Here is a 19,838-nt window from a genome sequence, read left to right as displayed (position 1 = left end):
TTTGCCTTTTTCAACATGCAAGTGGTTTCTGCGCTCTATAGCGACAAGGATCGAAAGCGGAGAAGAGAGGACGGACGAGGCATCAAGGAATGGGAAGGTCGGAGCCCAGAGGTGGAGCAGCGTGGACAAGACCAAGGGAAGGCGCAGCATGGGCCAATAGTGAGGCTGTGAGGTCATGAAGCTCACATTGCATACTATGAATTCCACATAGAGAGAAGTCCTGTGGGAAGGAGGAAGGAAGGAAGACAGGAGGAGTATGTTTGAGCTTGTGTGTATGTATTGGCACATGCGGCGGAGCCTGATCTCCAGTTGTCTTGGATCCTCTTGCCACTGGATCAAGACCTTGCTCCATCAAGTCCGTGTGGTGGCTGGATGATGATGCTACAGTGGAGATTGCTGTGTCGTAAACAAGCTGTCTAAGCAGCCAATCACATTAAAGAATTCTCACAGACAGGGAACAAGGAAACGGGAAGCTGCTTTTATCCCGACTTATTAAAAATGTTAGAGAGCAAAACAAGGATTGGGGCTCTCACATGGGGATAAAGTAGAACCTGAAATATCATGACCAATAATTTGTTTTTAAAGTTTCTTAAAAATTGCAATTATCATCATAATGGAGAAACTGCCTCACCAAAAAATGTAAATTAGTTTCTCCGGCCATAATGTTTGTTTAGCAATCAATATGCTGTTAAAACACCAGTTACACCTAATCGAACAAGGCCTAACATTTAATGGAGTAATTAACAGTGATATTACCGCAGAAAAGCCCAAGTTTTTGCTGATTTCAGTGATTGCGGTCTAGTGCAGCCAGTGTTGGAACAGTGAATGACTGACCACAACTTCAGGATTTCCATGTTTAGATGTGCATGCGCTACATCCTGAAGTTGCGATCAGTTTCAAAGGGGTAATAACGACGAACGCTGTTAGTTTGCCATCATTGCCCAGCGCAAATTTCTGGTCATTATCTCGTCATTATCACATTGCTGTTAATGATACCTTGCTATGCCCAAATTGGCTGCCACGTTTCCTACATTACAACAGTGACTATAATTCAAACTTATTTCATTAGCTGTAAAGTGCTTTGGGACATCCTGAGGTTGTGAAAGGTGCTGTATAAATGCAAGTCTTTCTTTTGTGGTTTTCTTCAGTGTAAACCTAATTATACTCATAATAAAATCCTCACTACGTTTAGTTGCAAGTTACATTAGTTACAATGGCCCAGAAATTCTGGCCTCCCGGGTCTGTACAGAGTGTGTACGGACCCGGGAAGGCATTGCAAAAGCTGTTTTTCAGCACATAATGTGCATGCGCTGAAAACCGGCTTTTCCAATCTGTCAAGCTGGAGCGGGAGCTTAACAGATCTTCTGTATTTCCACATCCAGGACATTGGCATGGGCAAGATTGCGGGATTTACCCATATCTTGCCCAGCGGATGTCCTGAAAACTCCTGTGCCGCATAGCCTACTTTTACAGGCTTAAGAGTTTTAAAATACACAAAACCATAATAAAATAAAATTTTAAAAACACACTTTATTGTTAAAAATCCTCCCCACTACGGTAAGTTTATTTTAAACCATAATGAAAAAAACGTTTTTTTTTAAAATCGGAATATATATATATATATTTTTAATAATGCATAAATAACATTTAAATTAGTAAAAATATGTGGTGTATTTTTTCTTTTTTCTAAATTTGTGTTTTGGGTGTTTGGGGGGGGGTGGGGGTGGGGGTGTTCTCAATCATCATAATGGGATTCCAACGTACGGAGTTCCCATTATTATGAATGAGTATATACTTACCTGGATTGGTTGCCCAGAGCCATGTGACTGCAGCTCCAGCCCTATGTGCTGGACATCCTGACGTGCACGTGCTGTCAGTGGAGGCCTCAGGACTGGGATCGCTTGTGGGCGCAGCAAGTTCAGGCAAATGTGCATCTTTTTAAAAAACTATTTTTACCCGATCGTCCGTGGGAAGCAGCCGACCGAGATTCCGAGGCCATTATAAAAGTGCCTAACATTCCTGACAAATGCTAAAAACTTGATAAGGACAAACTATCACAAGCTGTGGCTCAGTGGTTGCATCCTTGCCAGAGTCAGAAGGTTGTGGGTTCAAGTCCCACTCCAGGGACTTGAGCACAAAATCTAGGCTGACACTCTAGTGCAGTACTGAGGGAGTGCTGCACTGTCAGAGGTGCTGTCTTTTGAATGAGATGTTAAACCAAGGCCCTGTCTGCCCTCTCAGGTGGATGTAAAAGATCCCATGGCACTATTGTGAAGAACAGGAGAGTTAATCCCAGAGCTAATATTTATCCCTCAATCAATCACTAAAACAGATTAACTGGTCATCATCACATTGCTGTTTGCGGGAGCTTGCTGTACACTAATTGGCTGCTGTGTTTCCTACATTACAACAGTGACTACACTTTAAAAAAGTACTTAATTGGCTGTAAAGCGCTTTGAGACTTCCAGTGGTCGTGAAAGGCACTATATAAATGTAAGGCTTTATTTTTAAACTATCTCAACGATAGGTTTCTAGTCTTGTATTATTAAGGCTTACATTTTATTTGAATCTCTGTGAATGCCATCAGGTTCCAGTACCACTCTTTGCTCCTTCCTTTCCACCCCCTTCCTAAATAATACACAGAAATCCTGCAAATTGTGGCTATTCCTGGCAAATAAATCAACATTTTCAGTCATTTAAAATTTTCAAATAATTTATGAATATTCCATTGAAGCAATCAATACCATATATTAAGAATAATGAGTTGCAGCCAGATAGTATTACTGTTGTAATCAGTTGTTGAAATTCAGAATCTTAAAAAAAAAATCAGTTACTTACAGAATTTACATAGTTCAATTACATCAACTAAATGACAAGGTAAAAACATGAATGTATTTGGAAACCTTGCATCTAAACTGCAACTAAACTATGATGACACAAAAATTGGCTACAGAATGAGTGCTTTCTATATTACTTGTTTCCTTTTCTAATTAGACTTGAACATTACATTTTAGGAAGGCATTATAGTATATGAGTACTGGGTGCCTTGACTATTCAATTAAACAATAGACAGATAAAGTTACAAAGACAGTTTTGCATCTGATGGAAACAAAACCACCTCAAGTCACCAGCTCAGTGCATCCGATACATAAATAAGTCTAAGAGTTTGAAACTCTGTGGAGTCCTTTTAACACCTCCCATCTATACCATTTCAGGAATCAAATTAAATCTTTGGGTCCACACTAATCGTAGACAATGCATCAACTACTGGCTTGATAGTGTTCAAGTTCGAGATAAAAACTTCTTTCTTGGTCTCGAGCAAATACAAAACTTCAACATTTCAAAAGTATGCCTGAACCGATCTGGCCCCTACCAATCTCAGCATTAAAAAGTCAATATTGATAAGAGAAATGTCATTTGGTCCCACAGAAAGTCACTGTGTTCTTTAGAAGACAGGTTTCAGCCTGTGTTATGAGAAGGATGCCAAAACCAGATTCCTGGAAACATGGTTTTGGTCCAGTGTAAGTAGGCATATTGCCACTGACATCCACTTTTTATTTATTAAAATCTTCTCCATTTGGATGCATACAGCAGTACATTATAAAACCTCCTCCACTGCCACTTCACAGAGCGGCATAAGGAAAATACATCTTATCCAAATTAGAGACAAGGATGAAATGGTTAATTTCTTAATTCAAAAAGTTATAGCCTCTAAATAAAACCTTTTTATATCACGGATCAAAATCCCTCGCTAGAAATAAACGTAAGGAGGAGGAACTGAGGGAAATCCTTATTAGTCGGGAAATTGTGTTGGGGAAATTAATGGGATTGAAGGCCGATAAATCCCCAGGGCCTGATGGACTGCATCCCAGAGTACTTAAGGAGGTGGCCTTGGAAATAGCGGATGCATTGACAGTCATTTTCCAACATTCCATTGACTCTGGATCAGTTCCTATCGAGTGGAGGGTAGCCAATGTAACCCCACTTTTTAAAAAAAGAGGGAGAGAAAACAGGGAATTATAGACCGGTAAGCCTGACATCGGTAGTGGGCAAGATGATGGAATCAATTATTAAGGATGTCATAGCAGCGCATTTGGAAAGAGGTGACATGATAGGACCAAGTCAACATGGATTTGTGAAAGGGAAATCATGCTTGACAAATCTTCTAGAATTTTTTGAGGATGTTTCCAGTAGAGTGGACAAGGGAGAACCAGTTGATGTGGTATATTTGGACTTTCAGAAAGCTTTCGACAAGGTCCCACACAAAAGATTAATGTGCAAAGTTAAAGCACATGGGATTGGGGGTAGTGTGCTGACATGGATTGACAACTGGTTGTCAGACAGGAAGCAAAGAGTAGGAGTAAATGGGTACTTTTCAGAATGGCAGGCGGTGACTAGTGGGGTACCGCAAGGTTCTGTGCTGGGGCCCCAGCTGTTTACACTGTACATTAATGATTTGGACGAGGGGATTAAATGTAGTATCTCCAAATTTGCGGATGACACTAAGTTAGGTGGCAGTGTGAGCTGCGAGGAGGATGCTATGAGGCTGCAGAGCGACTTGGATAGGTTAGGTGAGTGGGCAAATGCATGGCAGATGAAGTATAATGTGGATAAATGTGAGGTTATCCACTTTGGTGGTAAAAACAGAGAGACAGACTATTATCTGAATGGTGACAGATTAGGAAAAGGGGAGGTGCAACGAGACCTGGGTGTCATGGTACATCAGTCATCGAAGGTTGGCATGCAGGTACAGCAGGCGGTTAAGAAAGCAAATGGCATGTTGGCCTTCATAGCGAGGGGATTTGAGTACAGGGGCAGGGAGGTGTTGCTACAGTTGTACAGGGCATTGGTGAGGCCACACCTGGAGTGTGTGTACAGTTTTGGTCTCCTAACCTGAGGAAGGACATTCTTGCTATTGAGGGAGTGCAGCGAAGGTTCACCAGACTGATTCCCGGGATGGCGGGACTGACCTATCAAGAAAGACTGGATCAACTGGGCTTGTATTCACTGGAGTTCAGAAGAATGAGAGGGGACCTCATAGAAACGTTTAAAATTCTGTTGAGTTTGGACAGGTTAGATGCAGGAAGAATGTTCCCAATATTGGGGAAGTCCAGAACCAGGGGTCACAGTCTAAGGATAAGGGGTAAGCCATTTAGGACCGAGATGAGGAGGAATTTCTTCACCCAGAGAGTGGTGAACCGGTGGAATTTTCTGCCACAGAGAGTTGTTGAGGCCAATTCACTAAATATATTCAAAAAAGAGTTAGATGTAGTCCTTACTACTAAGGGGATCAAGGGGTGTGGTGAGAAAGCAGGAATGGGGTACTGAAGTTGCATGTTCAGCCATGAACTCATTGAATGGCAGTGCAGGCTAGAAGGGCCGAATGGCCTACTCCTGCACCTATTTTCTATGTTTCTATGTTTCTAAACAAAATATGTAGGAGCAAGCAATTTTCTTATTGTACATTGTCTGATTTTGATGTCGTCACGAATGACAACCCACAGGAATTAAGATTGGCAATTGTGATATGAGCTGATAAAATTGTGGTTGTGTATCTGTGCATCTATTTCAGTAACATGCAAACCTGGCAAAATTCAAGACTGCTAATCCTACATCACAACAGTGACTACACTTCAAGCGTACTTCATTGGCTTTAGGATGTCTCAATGTCATGAAAAGGCGCTATATAAATGCAAGTCTTTCATTCTTGATCAGTTTCCAGTTCTTATTGCAGGATCAGTCAGTTTTTCAAACATTTAATTTCATTAATTGGTGTTAATCTCCCTTATGAGTGTTCTTCACATTGTTTTGAGATTTTAAAATTCTGGTTATTTACACTCGATCCAATCCTAAACAGCGTAGTAGAATTGTATTAGTTACCAGCCCCTCAAATGCAGGATGATGTACAGGGATATTAATGACCATCTTACAGGACTACCTTCACTACTGTGAAAGGCACATTACTTACAAGTGCCATTTACTGTAGCTATGATGCTGTCACAGGAGTGAAGAATGCCAGTGAGGCCTCATAGGACTGTGACATTTTGTTTATTCCAGGGGTTCTGGAACATCTCTTGTGGATTAGAATTGTTTCTTTGACATGGTCCTCACTGGATTGTGTTGCACACATTACAAAGTTTAGTGGTAACCACAGGTTTACATAAAACAGACAGTTGCTGGCCCATTTGTAACCAACTATATGGCAATCAAGAGAAGCCAGAAGATAACAGAATACTAGAAAATGTCCACTTCACATGTGGTTGGATGAAATCGTAATATCTTGGGACTCTACTGAAGAATAGTTCAAATGAGGAAACATACCAGACAATAAAATTGTGAAAAATAAAAGGGATGAGTACTTCTCTCTGCAGCAATATTCTGTTTTAACAACTAAACATATAATTTATTCTACTCCTTGACACATGCATGATCCCTAAAAGTATTGGTATGCAACTTGACTCATTCATTAATTTAACTATAAACAGGCGTCATGGCTCCATTATACGTTAGTTCACTGTTATCAGGTTTGTAGCATAAATATTGGTAAAACATTTTCTGAAATTGAGCAGATCCAGCAAACAGGGATGCACTCCTACACGAAATATGAGATTTCTTCTGCAACTTCATACAGCAATATCTGCTTTGCAAGCCCATATAATGTGTACATAAATAGCGGCCAATTACTAAATCTAATCATTGACGGTCTAACCAAATACATTGATGTATCTTCATAATTGAATTGTGCCATCTTTATTATATTGCAACAGACAGGAATCTGCATGGTGTTTGCTCTGAGATAACAGGCACATGCCTGTGAACATTGCTGAATCTGAGCCAATGTGAGCAGTCAGAATTCACGGTAGCTGCACGCTGAAGTGTTCGAGCAAAGTTCACTGGGGTTGAGAGTGGGAGAGGAAGGCTGAAAATCCTGTTGGCATCGCACCTGGGACCAGGGACAGGAGCCTGGGGAGAGAGAAGGCGGATAATCTCAGGAGGAGGGGGGGGGTTCAGATCCCGGGAATGGCCCGGCCTGAAGACCGGACACCACCAACCGTTAACCTCTTGATACAAATATCACCACAGCGGCTGGAGCCCCCTTTAGTGACAGCGCATTAGTCCTCCTCCCGCCGCCAGCTGTCTTGTCCTGTCACCATGGAAACGTTGATTGAGCCCCAGCGCTCCCCTCCCCTCCACACACGCACGCACGCGGGCGGGCGGGCACGCGCATCCAGCTAGCACCGCGAGCCCCCGCGCACCGACCGAACAAACAAACAAACAGTGAAACACGGCATCAACCCCCTCCCTTACCTGGGCGCTGAGGTGCCGCATCCAGAGCCGCCGCTGTCAGCTGGCGCCCGCTCCCACAAACCCTCGCGCTCGCGCGAAGCAAATGACCCGCCCGCTCGCCGGGTGACGTCACGCGCGCTGATACTGGTTGGATGGGTGGCGCTCGCTCGCTGTGAGCGCGCGTTGGGAACTGGGGAGCGCGCGCGCAGTGCGGCAGGGCCAGCGAACGCGCGCTGAGGAATGCAGCCATTGGACAGCGGGGTAAAACCTGCACCTTACCTATGGGCAACTTGGATTGTGCTGCTGCATCTGATGTGCGGGACTCGCAGCTCTTACTCGCTGCTTTTCCAAGCTGTTCAGAAAAGCATTGTCCAAATTTCAATATAATCTGAAATTTGGAAAAAACATTTGGAAAAAAAAAGTTCAATAACTTTATTATTCAATTGATTTATATTGAGGGGGAACACGTTTATATCATTGGTCCAATCTGTGAATATATGGATGTTTTCCTTCAACAAAGCAAATTTTAAGCATAGATTCTGTATACAGAGAAAATAATCTGCAATCCAGGCTGTTCACCTGAGGGTAAAATGGAAATTAGTAGCAGATGAAAGTGGAAAACAGGTAACAGACATACAGTACTCTATACATGGTGGCATTTATATTCTTCCACATAAGCCATCATCATCATAGGTGGTCCCGCGAATGAGGATGACTTGCTTCCACACCAAAAGGAATGAGTTTGCAGATGTTCAAATGAAGGACCTGATATTCCAGTCCTGAAATCGAGGGGTGGAAATGCCTGTGCGTGGATTTTCTTAATGTGTGATGACACCAGCCACCACACAGGCTTGACAGAGCTTGGCCTTTATCCAGTGGCAAGGGTTAACCAGGACGACTGGAGACTTGCTCTGCTGCACGGATCTAGTGCACACACATATCGCAGTGTGGGCTGGCCTGTGCTGCCCCTGGGCCCTCGGCTCTTCTGGGCCCAGTACGACATTTGCCACATCTCCGCCATGATCTCTCGCCGCTCCTCCACCACAAAATGCTAGAAAATTGGGAAAATGCTGGAGGCCATTATTAAGGAAGCGGTAGTAGGACATTTGCAAAAGCATGATTTAATCAAGCAGAGTCAGCATGGTTTTATGAAAGGGAAATCATGTTTGACAAATTTGCTGGAGTTCTTTGAGGATGTAATGAACAGGGTGGATAAGGGGGAATAGAAACATAGAAAATAGGTGCAGGAGCAGGTCATTCGGCCCTTCGAACCTGCACCGCCATTCAATAAGATCATGGCTGATCACTCCCTCAGCACCCCCCTCCCGCTTTCTCTCCATACCCCTTTATCCCCCCAACCGTAAGGGCCATATCTAACACCCTCTTGAACATATCCAATGAACTGGCATCTGCGGCAGGGAATTCCACAGGTTAACAACTCTCTGAGTGAAGAAGTTTCTCCTCATCTCAGTCCTAAATGGCCTACCCCTTATCCTAAGACTATGTCCCCTGGTTCTGGACTTCCCCAACATCGGGAACATTCTTCCCGCATCTAACCTGTCCAGTCCCGTCAGAATCTTATATGTTTCTATGAGATCCCCTCTCATCCTTCTAAACGCCAGTGTATAAAGGCCCAGTTGATCCAGTCTCTCCTCATATGACAACCCAGCCATTCCTGGAATCAGTCTGGTGAACCTTTGCTGCACTCCCTCAATTGCAAGAACATCCTTCCTCAGACTAGGAGACCAAAACTGAACACAATATTCCAGTGAGGCCTCACTAAGGCCCTGTACAGCTGCATTAAGACCACCCTGCTCCTATATTCAAATCCCCTAGCTATGAAGGTCAACATACCACTTGTCTTCTTTACCGCCTGCTGTACCTGCGTGCCCACTTTCAGTGACTGATGAACCATGACACCCAGGTCTCGTTGCACCTCCCCTTTTCCTAATCTGCCACCATTCAGATAATATTCTGCCTTCGTGTTTTTGCCCCCAAAATGGATAACCTCACATTTATCCACATTATACTGCATCTGCCATGCATTTGCCCATGCACTTAACCTGTCCGAGTCACCCTGCAGCCTCTTAACATCCTCCTCACAGCTCACACCGCCACCCAGTTTAGTGTCATCCGCAAACTTGGAGATATTACACTTTATTCCTTCATCCAAATCGTTAATGTATATTGTAAAGAGCTGGGGTCCCAGCACTGAGCACTGCGGCACCCCACTAGTCACTGCCTGCCATCCTGAAAAGGACTCATTTATCCCGACTCTCTGCTTCCTGTTTGCCAACCAGTTCTCTATCCACGCCAGTACATTACCCCCAATACCATGCGCTTTGATTTTGCACACCAATCTCTTGTGCGGGACCTTGTCAAAAGCCTTTTGAAAGTCCAAATACACCACATCCACTGGTTCTCCCTTGTCCACTCTGCTAGTTACATCCTCAAAAAATTCCAGAAGATTCGTCAAGCATGATTTCCCTTTCATAAATCCATGCCGACTTGGTCTGATCCTGTCACTGCTTTCCAAATGCGCTGCTATTTCATCCTTAATGATTGATTCCAACATTTTCCCCACTATTGATGTTCGGCTAACTGGTCTATAATTACCCGTTTTCTCTCTCCCTCCTTTTTTAAAAAGTGGTGTTACATTAGTTACCCTCCAGTCCATAGGAACTGATCCAGAGCCAATAGACTGTTGGAAAATGATCACCAATGCATCCACTATTTCTAGGGTCACTTCCTTAAGTACTCTGGGATGCAGACTATCAGGCCCCGGGGATTTATCGGCCTTCAATCCCATCAATTTCCCTAACACAATTTCCCATCTAATAAGGATATCTTTCAGTTCCTCCTTCTCACTAGACCCACTGTCCCCTAGTACATTCGGAAGGTTATTTGTATCTTCCTTTGTGAAGACAGAACCGAAGTATTGGTTCAATTGGTCTGCCATTTCTTTGTTCCCCATTATAAATTCACCTGAATCCGACTGTAAGGGACCTACGTTTGTCTTTACTAATCTCTTTCTCTTCACACATTTATAGAAGCTTTTGCAGTCAGTTTTTATGTTCCCTGCAAGCTTCCTCTCGTACTCTATTTTTCCCCTCTTAATTAAACCCTTAGTCTTCCTCTGTTGAATTCTAAATTTCTCCCAGTCCTCAAGTTTGTTGCTTGTTCTAGCCAATTTATATGCCTCTTCCTTGGTTTTAACACTATCCTTAATTTCCCTTCTTAGCCATGGTTGAGCCACCTTCCCCGTTTTATTTATACTCCAGACAGGGATGTACAATTGCTGAAGTTCATCCATATGATCTTTAAATGTTTGCCATTGCTTATCCACCGTCAACCCTTTAAGTATCCTCTGCCAGTCTATTCTAGCCAATTCACGCCTCATACCGTGAAGTTATCTTTCCTTAAATTCAGGACCCTAGTTTCCGAATTAACTTTGTCACACTCCATTTTAATAAGGAATTCTACCATATTATGGTCACTTTTCCCCAAGGGGGCTCGCACAACAAGATTGCCAATTAGTCCCTTCTCATTACACATCACCCAGTCCAGGATGGCCAGCTCCCTGGTTGGTTCCTCGACATATTGGTCTAGAAAACCATCCCTAATATACTCCAGGAAATCCTCCTCCACCGCATTGCTACCAGTTAGGTTAGCCCAATCAATATGTAGATTAAAGTCGCCCATGATTACTGCTGTACCTTTATTGCACACATCCCTTATTTCTTGTTTGATGCTGTCCCCAACCTCACTACTACTATTTGGTGGTCTATACACAACTCCCACTAGTGTTTTCTGCCCTTTGGAATTCCGCAGCTCCACCCATACCGATTCCACATCATCCAGGCTAATGTCCTTCCTTACAATTGCATTGATTTCCTCTTTAACCAGCAACGCCACCCAACCTCCTTTTCCTTTCTGTCTATCCTTCCTAAATGCTGAATACCCTTGGATGTTGAGTTCCCAGCCTTGGTCACCCTGGAGCCATGTCTCCGTGATGCCAATCACATCGTATCTGTTAACTGCTATCTGCACAGTTAATTCATCCACCTTATTCCGAATACTCCTTGCATTGAGGCACAGAGCCTTCAGGCTTGTCTTTTTTGCCCCTTTGCTCCTTTTGAATCTTGATGTAATGTGGCCATTTTTGCTTTTTGCTTTTTGCCTTGGGTTTCTCTGCCCTGCACTTTTACTATTCTCCTTTCGGTCTTTTGCTTCTGCCCCCCTTCTATTTCCCTCTGTCTCCCTGCATAGGTTCCCATCCCCCTGCCATATTAGTTTAACTCCTCCCCAACAGCACTAGCAAACACTCCCTCTAGGACATTGGTTCCGATCCTGCCCAGGTGCAGACCATCCGGTTTGTACTGGTCCCACCTCCCCCAGAACTGGTTCCAATGTCCCTGGAATTTGAATCCCTCCCTTCTGCACCACTCCTCAAGACACGTATTCATCTGAGCTATCCTGCGATTCCTACTCTGACTAGCACGTGGCACTGGTAGCAATCCTGAGATTACTACTTTTGAGGTCCTATTTTTTAACTTAACTCCTAGCTCCCTAAATTCATCTCATAGGACCTCATGCTGTTTTTTACCTATGTCGTTGGTACCTATGTGCATCACGACAACTGGCTGTTCACCCTTCCTTTTCAGAGTGTCCTGCACCCGCTCCGAGACATCCTTGACCCTTGCACTAGGGAGGCAACATACCATCCTGGAGTCTCGGTTGCGGCCGCAGAAACGCCTATCTATTCCCCTTACAATTGAATCCCCTATCACTATCGCTCTCCCACTCTTTTTCCTGCCCTTCTGTGCAGCAGAGCCAGCCACGGTGACATGAACTTGGCTGCTGCTGATCTCCCCTGATGAGTCATCCCCCTCAACAGTACCCAAAGCTGTGTATCTGTTTTGCAGGTGGATGACCGCAGGGGATCCCTGCACTACCTTCCTTGCACTGCTCTTCCTGCTGGTCTTCCATTCTGTATCTGGCTGTGGACCCTTTACCTGCGGTAAGACCAACTCACTAAACATGCTATTCACGTCATTATCAGCATCATGCATGCCCCAGAGTGAATCCACCCGCAGCTCCAGCTCCGCAACGCTGTCCGTCAGGAATTGGAGGCGGACATACTTCACACACACGTAGTCGTCAGGGACACCGGAAGCATCCCTGACTTTCCACATAGTATAAGAGGATGTGGTGTATTTGGATTTCCAGACAAGGTGTCACATAAAAGGTTACTGCACAAGATAAAAGCTCACGGGGTTGGGAGTAATATATTAACCTGGATAGAGGATTGGCTAACTAACAGAAAACAGAGAGTCAGGATAAATGGATCATTTTCCGGTTGGCAAACAGTGACTAGTCACATGCCGCAGGGATCGATGCTGGGTCTTCAACTATTTACAATCTATATTAATGACTTGGATGAAGGGACCGAGTGCAATGTAGCCAAGTTTGCTGATGATACAAAGATGGGTGGAAAGCAAATTGTGAAGAGGACACAAAAAATCTGCAAAGGGATATAGACAGGCTAAGTGAGTGGGCAAAAATTTGGCAGATGGAGTTTAATGTGGGAAAATGTGAGGTTATCCACTTTAGCAGAAATAATAGAAAAGCAAATTATAGTTTAAATGGAGAAAAATTGCAAAGTGCTGCAGTACAGAGACACCTGGGGGGTCCTTGTGCATGAAACACAAAAAGTTAGTATGCAGGTACAGCAAGTGATCAGGAAGGCAAATTGGTCTTTATTGCAAGAGGGATAGATTATAAAAGCAGAGAAGTCCTGCTACAACTGTACAGGGTATTGGTGAGGCCACACCTGAAGTACTGCGTACAGTTTTGTTTTCCGTATTTAAGGAAGGATATACTTGCATTGGAGGCTGTTCAGAGAAGGTTCACTAGGCTGATTCTGGAGATGAGGAGCTTGACTTATGAGGATAGATTGAGTAGGTTGGGCCTATACACATTGGAGTTCAGAAGAATGAGAGGTGATCTTTTTGAAACTTATAAGATAATGAGAGGGCTCGACAAGGTGGATGCAGAGAGGGTATTTCCACTCATAGGGGAAACTAAAACTAGGAGACATAGTCTTAGAATAAGGGGCCACCCATTTAAAACTGAGATGAGGAGAAATTTTTTATCTGAGGGTTGTAAATCTATGGAATTCTCTTCCCCAGAGAGCTGTGAAGGCTGGGTCATTGAATATATTTAAGGCGGAGATGGACAGATTTTTGAGCGATAAAGGAGTAAAGAGTTATGGGGAGAGGGCAGGGAAGTGGAGTTGAGTCCATGATCAGATCAGCCATGATCTTATTGAATGGTGGAGCAGGCTCGAGGGGCCAAATGGCCTACTCCTATTTCTTATGTTTTTATGTTCTTAAGCATTCGCCGCACCTCCGCCACAATCTCTCACCGCACTTCCGCACCAAACATTTGCCACACCTCCGCTGTGATCATTCGGCGAATCTCAGCCATGATCCCTCACTGCTCCTCTGCCCCAATCATCCGCCGCATTTCTGCCTCGATCTCTCACTGCTTCTCCGCCTCAATCATTCGTCACACCTCCACCACGATCTCTCGCTGTTCATCTGCCCTGACCTTCCCGCTGCTCTGCTGTACCTGGGCCCTGCCAATGTTCCTGCCTACGCTCCAAACGGCAACCTGGGCTTTGATGACATCACTTAGTCGCCCACCTCGAAGGCGTCGCACACTTGGAGCAGCTCGCACTGGAAGTTGTAGTGGCACGCTCCAGCTCTTTTATCCTCCCGACCTACAATGATGACCTCTCGCAGGTCGGGGTGGCTCACGATGTTGCAGGGGCCCGTGCTCCAGCTTTTTTATCCTCCTGACCTGCAGTGGTGTCCTCTCACAGGTCGGGATGGCCCACGTAAGTACTTAGCAAAACACAGCTGATCTTGTTTCACTTTAACAGGTATGTTCCAGATACTTCCTAAAACAATCTTAATATGCTTCCAATGTTTTAAAAACATTTAGATAAGTATATATAAATTAAAAATAGTACTTGTCTCATGTCATAGAATGATGAATAATAATGAATCTTGCTATTCTGTAAGGAACCATGTAAGAAATTCCTTGAAAATACAGTAGTTTTGAATATCAGAAGAACCCTTAACATTTCACAAGATTACACTCATCAACTATTGCTTTATAAAATAGATCGCAATATAATTTCAGATGAGGAAGACCATTTGGTCGATCTTGGTTCAGTTATCCAGGAGTATCCTAATATTGCCAGCATGCAATTAGTCCTTACATGATTTCAGGGTTTCTGCCTTCTCTGCCGTATCTGGAAGTGCATTCCATATATTGGGTAAAGATGACTTTCTGATATCAGTCCCAATTTGCCTTTGACTAATTTGAATATGTGTCCTCTTTTTCATGCAATTTACATCAAAGTAATTTTCGTATTTACTTTTTTCCATACTATTAATCTTGTATACTTCTATAAAAAATCACCTCTTAGACATCTCCTTTCAAGTTTCTTCAACCTTCCCTCATAACTCAAGACATCTGACACTATGATCAACCTTGTGGCTTCTGTCTGCAATAGCTCCAATGTAATGGTGCAGCCTATTGATGTCCGAACACACACTGCCAAGGAGTTCTTCATTTCTAATCTGTTGGTAAAGGCCAACAGGATGCATATGCACAGAATACACCCCCAGAATGCTTTGAAGTTTCTTTATTGATAATACAAAGGCTTAGGAAGCCAGATGTCTGAATCTTACTGAATCTCATACCCAAACATCACTCAACCCGTACCTTGTGAAAAAAAAAATAACGGAAGTATTATGGAAACCAATGGAACATGTTATTTAAAAATAAAACATTCAATCTGGTTATTTTCTCCAAACATCTTACATTGCACTTCTGACCTTATCCATATGCTTTCCCTACCTCATCTATAAATCACAGTAGGCCTAGCTTATGCACACACTTGCTTTTTTTGCATGCATGGCTCAAACTGCTATGTTTGTGTCACTAACCTATTCACTCAAACTTAAGTTCAACCATATTTCTCTTAAAATGTATAAAAAGCTATATCACGGTCTGTATAAAGGTCACACTGCACAAAGCATTGTAATGTTATAATTGGTTATTCTATTGGGAAAATGTCCCTGCATAACTAAATTTGTGTTTGTGCTGAGTTTTTATGTGACTGTTGTATGAGCTTATTGGAAATTGCTCGCAAGTGTGACTGAAAATGCAATAGAACATTCTGATTATTATTAGATGGTATATATTGTGTTCCTAACACAGATGAGACTGCACACAGGGAAGTTAAAGTAACAGTGACCTCAGTCTTTATTAAGACACTCCAGAGTGAGGAACAGGCCTTAGGGGCCGGCTTATATACAGTGCTCCCAAGGGATGCTGGGATCCCTTGGGACTTCAGGGGATGCGCTCCCTGGTGGCGGAACATGGGAGTGCATGCTTTACAGATACACAACATCACTCAGCCCACAAAGTCAAAGTGAAAACTATTTACAAGGTAAGGCGGTTGGGAGCCTTTCTTTCCCTGGTGGACCGCCTCGGTACAAATGTCTGTCCTGGTGTGTTGGCTGTGCCCTCGCTGGGTTGGCGTGTTGTTGGCCCTGCAGGGTTGCTGGGTGAGCCTGGCCTTGCTGGGCTGTTGAGCGTGATGGGTTCAATTTCCTGGTCCGGGGTGGTGTCGTTGATCCTTTGGGTGTGTGTTGTGGGCTCGAAAAAGGTGGTGTCTGCTGTGGGTTGTTCAGGGCAGTCTGTGAACCGCAGCCTCGTTTGGTCCACGTGCTTTCTGCAAATGTGTCCATTGTCTAGTTTGACTACAAACACGCTACTCCCTTCTTTAGCTTTCACCGTGCCCGCGATCCACTTGGGACCATGTCCATAGTTTAGCACATACACAGGGTCATTCAGATCAATTTCCCGTGACACAGTGGCGCGACCATCGCTTACATTTTGTTGCTGCCGCCTGCTCTCTACCTGATCATGCAGGTTGGGGTGAACCAGCGAGAGTCTGGTTTTAAGTGTCCTTTTCATGGGTAGTTCAGCCGGTGGCACCCCTGTGAGCGAGTGGGGTCTCGTGCGGTTGCTGAGCAGTACTCGGGACAGGTGGGTTTGGAGTGAGCTTTCTGTGACTCGTTTAAGGCTCTGTTTGAGTGTTTGTACTGCCCGTTCTGCCTGCCCATTGGAGGCAGGTTAAAAGGCGGCCGAGGTGACATGTTTGATCCCATTGCGGGTCCTGAATTCTTTAAATTCGGCACTGGTGAAACATGGCCCGTTGTCACTGACCAGTATGTCAGGCAGGCCCTGGATGGCAAACATGGCCCTCAGGCTTTCAATGGTGGCGGTGCAGTGCTTCCCGACATTATTTCACATTCAATCCATTTTGAAAAAGCATCCACCACCACCAGGAATATTTTACCGAGAAACGGGCCCGCATAGTCGACATGGATCCTCGATCATGGTCTGGAGGGCCAGGATCACAAACTTAGTGGTGCCTCTCTGGGCACGTTGCTCAACTGAGCACACACGCTGCATTGCAGTACACAGGATTCTAAGTCAGAGTCGATACCGGGACACCACACATGGGATCTGACTATCGCTTTCATCATTACTATACCCGGGTGTATGCTGTGGAGATCCGAGATGAACGTCTCCCTGCCCTTTTTGGGTAGCACTACGTGGTTACCCCACAACAGGCAATCTGCCTGAATGGACAGCTCATCCTTTCGCCGCTGGAACGGCTTGATTAGCTCTTGCATTTCAATGGGGATGCTGGCCCAGCTCCCATGAAGTACACAGTTTATTACTAGGGACAGCAGAGGATCTTGGCTGGTCCAAGTCCTAATCTGGTGGGCTGTGACAAGTGATTTATCATTTTCAAACGCTTCCATGACCATCAATAAGTCTGCGGGCTGCGCCACCATCAACAAGTTTGCAGGCTGCGCCATTTCCACCCCCGTGGTGGGCAATGATAGCCGACTGAGAGCATCCGCACAGTTCTCTGTGCCTGGCCTGTGGCGGATGGCATAGTTATACGCTGATAGTGCAAGTGCCCACTTTTGTATGCGGGCTGAGGCATTAGTATTTATCACCTTGTTTTCAGTGAACAGGGATATGAGGGGCTTGTGATCGGTTTCCAGCTCAAATTTGAGGCCAAACAGGCACTGATGCATTTTCTTTACCCTGAACACACACGCTAATGCCTCTTTCTCAATCATGCTGTCGGCCCTCTCGGTCTTAGACAATCTCCTGGAGGTATAGGTGATAGGTTGCAACTTCCCCGCAACGTTAGCTTGTTGTAATATACAACCGACTCCGTACGACGATGCATCACATGCTAGCACGAATCGTTTACACGGGTTATACAATACAAGCAGCTTGTTGGAACATAAAATGTTTCTGGCTTTTTCAAAAGCAATTATTTGTTTTTTTTCCCCCATACCCAGTTCTCACCTTTACGCAATAACACACGTAGGGGCTCTAAGAGGGTGCTTAACCCCGGTAGGAAGTTACCAAAATAGTTGAGGAGTCCTAGGAATGACCACAGCTCCGTGACTTTCTGTGGCCTGGATGCGTTCCTGATAGCCTCTGTCTTGGCGTCTGTGGGCCGAATGCTGTCTGCCGTGATCTTTCTTCCCAAAAACTCCATTTCGACCTTTTCAGTCACAAGCCTATGCGATCCAGTTGCTGGAGGACCTCCTCCAGGTTGTGTAGACGCTCGACGGTGTCCCGACTCGTGACCAATATGTCGTCCTGAAAAACCACCGACTTGAGTAGGCTCTCCATGTTTCTCTGGAGGATCGCTGCAGCCGACCGAATTCCAAACGGGCATCTGTTGTAGATGAACAGTCCCTTGTGTGTGTTAATGCAGGTGAGGCCCTTCAAAGACTCCTCCAGCTCCTGCATCATGTAGGCCGAAGTCAGGTCGAGCTTGGTAAACGTCTTGCCTCCTGCCAGCGTCGCAAATAGGTCGTCTGCTTTAGGTAGCGGATATTGGTCCTGTAGCGAGAAACGATTAATAGTTACTTTATAATCGCCGCAAATCCTGACCGTGCCATCACTTTTGAGTACTGGAACAATTGGGCTGGCCCACTTGCTGAATTCCACTGGGGAGATGTGCCCTCGCGTTGCAGCCTGTCCAGCTCGATTTCCACTCTCTCCCTCATCATGTGAGGTACCGCTCGTGCCTTGTGGTGAATGGATCGTGCCTCTGGGACCAAGTGGAGCTGCATGTTCGCCCCGGAAAAGTTTCCAATGCCTGGCTCAAAAAGGGAAGGAAATTTGTTGAGAACCTGCGTACATGAGGCCTCATCGACATGTGATAGCGCTCGGATGTCATCCCAATTCCAGCGGATTTTGCCCAGCCAGCTCCTTCCAAGCAGTGTGGGGCCATCGCCCGGGACAATCCAGAGTGGCAGTTCATCGCACCGTGCCCTGTGGGTGAACTTGACCATGGCGCTGCCCAGGACAGTGGTGAGCTCTTTGGTGTACGTTCTCAGTTTCGTGTGGATGGGGCTCAGGGCTAGTCTGAGTGCCTTGTTGCATCACAGTCTCTCAAACATCTTTTTACTCATGATGGATTGGCTAGCGCCAGTGTCCAGTTCCATGGCTATGGGTAAGCCATTCAATTTTAACATTTAGCATTATATGTGGACATTTCGTCGAAAATGTGTGCACCCTGTGTACTTCAGCATCTGCCTCCTCTCTCTGAGGCTCGAAATTGCTTTGATCCACCATGGACCGATCTTCCTCTGCCACGTGACGGTTATCAGGTTTTGCAGAGCTTGCAACTCGTCTGCAAGCTCGTCGGAGGTGCCCCATTGTTCCACAGCTCTTGCAAACATACCCTTTGAATTGGCTTGCATTCATCCTTTGTTGCGGACTCTGAGCCATCTGGGTCACCTGAGGCCTGCTGGCAGTTGGAGACTCATGGGTTCTGCCCTTAACATTTCTGCTCGCAAACACAGTTCCAGTTAATTTATGAACATTGCTAGCACTTGTGTGCTGAGAGATTTGTTTGGTGTTATCACTGGTGGACATAAACGCCTGTGCTATCGCAATGGCCTTACTGAGGGTCCGTGTCTCTACAGGCAAAAGTTTTCGTAGGATGGTCTCATGGCCAATGCCCAGTACAAAAAAGTCTCTGAGCATCTGCTCCAGGTAGCCATCAAACTCACATTATCCTGCAAGTCGCCTTAGCTCAGCGACATAGCTCGTCACTTCCTGACCTTCAGATCGCTGACACGTGTAGAACCGATACCTCGCCATCAACACGCTCTCCCTCGGGCTAAGATGCTCCTGAACCAATGTACACAGCTCCTCATATGACTTATCCGTGGGTTTCACCGGAGTCAGACGATTTATTTGAGGCTGTAGGTCGGTGCCCCGCAGACGGTGAGGAGGACCTTTTTGTAGCGCTTCCTTCTCCGTCCAGCTTATTGGCTACAAAGTACTGGTGTAGCCATTCGACATAGGCTTCCCAGTCCTCACCCTCCGAGAACTTCTCCAGGATACCCACAGTTTGCTAC

General features: G+C 45.1%; 1 protein-coding gene across 1 annotated transcript in view; it reads right to left on the bottom strand.

Annotated features, from left to right (window-relative positions):
- Positions 1 to 7,341, bottom strand: part of mrtfba (myocardin related transcription factor Ba) — a 279,508-nt gene extending 272,167 nt beyond the window's left edge. The window contains exon 1 of the mRNA XM_070900957.1: positions 7,309 to 7,341. The gene's annotated coding sequence lies outside the window, so the exon portion shown is untranslated. The remainder of the gene's footprint in view (positions 1 to 7,308) is intronic.
- Between the last annotated feature and the right edge of the window lie 12,497 nt (positions 7,342 to 19,838).

This window comes from Pristiophorus japonicus, chromosome 15 (assembly GCF_044704955.1).
Source record: "Pristiophorus japonicus isolate sPriJap1 chromosome 15, sPriJap1.hap1, whole genome shotgun sequence".
Taxonomy (NCBI): Eukaryota; Metazoa; Chordata; class Chondrichthyes; family Pristiophoridae; genus Pristiophorus; species Pristiophorus japonicus.
Note: the sequence above shows the minus strand (reverse complement) of the source record. Positions and strands in the feature narration are given on the sequence as shown.